The sequence below is a fragment of the Micromesistius poutassou genome (assembly GCF_964030765.1).
Source record: "Micromesistius poutassou genome assembly, chromosome: 3".
Lineage (NCBI taxonomy): Eukaryota > Metazoa > Chordata > Actinopteri > Gadiformes > Gadidae > Micromesistius > Micromesistius poutassou.
In genome coordinates, this window is record NC_140273.1 from 8,311,927 (window position 1) to 8,313,712 (window position 1,786).

The following is a 1,786-nucleotide window of genomic DNA, read 5'->3' on the forward strand; positions in this document are numbered from 1 at the left end:
GTAAAACAAACCCCTGTAGGGGGGTCATCCTCCCCCAGAAGATTTTTTTGTGATTTTCACATACAAATGAAGCATTCTGGTGCATTCTGACAAAATAATAAAGACAAAATAGAACATTTCATAGGTTAGACATAGGCAGAGAACTATATACAATATGCACACTGAAGGCATGATGCCACCATAGGTTTGCAGAGAACTATATACAATATGTACACTTGAAAGGGGTGGGGTGGTGGTGTGGGATTGTGAGGGCCGCTGAAAACCAGTGTCCATCCTCACGGGAAGGGGGGGTGGTGTGGGATTGTGAGGGCCGCTGAAAACCAGTGTCCATCCTCACAGGAAGGTGGGGCTGTGAGGGCCGCTGAAAACCAGTGTCCATCCTCACAGGAAGGGGGGGTGGGGGGGTTGTGTCAATACCTGTGTGGGATTAAAACCCCTGAAAGAGGAGTTTTGCATAGCTTCTTTCTTGTGCTTCCTTTCTGAAGTTCAAGAGAGGCAAGTTTGGCGATGTGGTGCAGCCTTATCTTATGAAACACAGACACAACCAATGATAACAAGTCAGAATGGTGGTTGTCCATGCCAAACTGTGTCTCCTCAATGTGGTCCCCAAGCAGAAATACATCCTCTGTACCAATCTCCCCTCGGACAATGTGTAGGACTGTTGACACCTTAGGAGCTTGAGCTTGCATTGTCGAAGCTTGGCGGATCACCCTCTCTGCAGCTCTCAGCACCTTATAACAATAATACATTATATTTATATAGTGCTTTACACAGTGCTCAAATACACTTTACAGAACAGAGAAAATAAGAAAAAAAGCAACTTTAATATTCAAAGACTAACAGATTAAAAAAAACAAGATAATAAAATCCAACCTTCACTGTGCGTAGTGATGGAATCACTAGGCCTCTGTTGTTTTTCAGGGTCAGAAGGTGGAAGTTCTTGTCAAATGAAGATGGCACAGCATCTCTGACCAAGCTCCAACGGCACACAGCACAGGACAGCTTTCGTAGAATCTGCCTGACTATAAATCCTGCTATGTAGACCAGAGCATTTTCCACCAGTCCACCAAACCGAGTGGGGAGATAACTATGGTCAGACACAAGGGCCGAAATGTTGGCGAATGGAGATGGGTGCTCTTCAGCAGTTTCAGCAGAGGACATCTCCACAGCAGACAGGGACACAGTGTTATCTTGGGCTACCACATTGCCTGTCTCACCAGGTGAGACACCACACCGAACCATCAGACGACGGAAGATGGCCTGGAACTGGCGGGCCGTGGGATTATTATTACATCCGCCTTGTATGGAAAACAGGCACACAATACATACATTATTCACATAGACATAACAAAGATATTCATTAGTTATATTTTAAGAATTTATTGCAATTAAAAGATCATATATAGGAGCTCCAAGTGATCCTGGCTGAACCTGTAGGTGAGCACATACCGCTGAACCTGGAGCAGTTCAGGAATCATCAGCATGATAGTGTCGATATTGATGACAAATCTGATGACCGACAAGTACCTGCAAAAGAAAAAAGTTGTATTACTCTGATCATGGCAAACAAGACACCCCAACAAAGCACCATGTGATTTTGTTCATTCAAAGCAGTAATTTAATTTTCCATCACATCCATCTGTAAAGTGTAATAACCCATTCTTGTAGACAATGGAACAATAACTTGGAACAATGGAACACATGCACAACACTAAAATACCTACCAATACCTACCATTTTGATACCTACATGTACTTGGTGTTGTGTAATACATACCATTTAGTAG

At 43.4% G+C, this 1,786-nt stretch overlaps 1 pseudogene across 1 annotated transcript; it reads right to left on the reverse strand.

Moving 5' to 3' along the window:
* Window positions 1-427: 427 nt before the first annotated feature.
* LOC311340550 lies at window positions 428-1,478 on the reverse strand (annotated as a pseudogene). The gene is made up of 3 exons: window positions 1,383-1,478; window positions 874-1,298; window positions 428-731 (listed from the first exon to the last, which is right to left on the reverse strand). The product of its transcript is annotated as an uncharacterized misc_RNA (transcript).
* Between the last annotated feature and the right edge of the window lie 308 nt (window positions 1,479-1,786).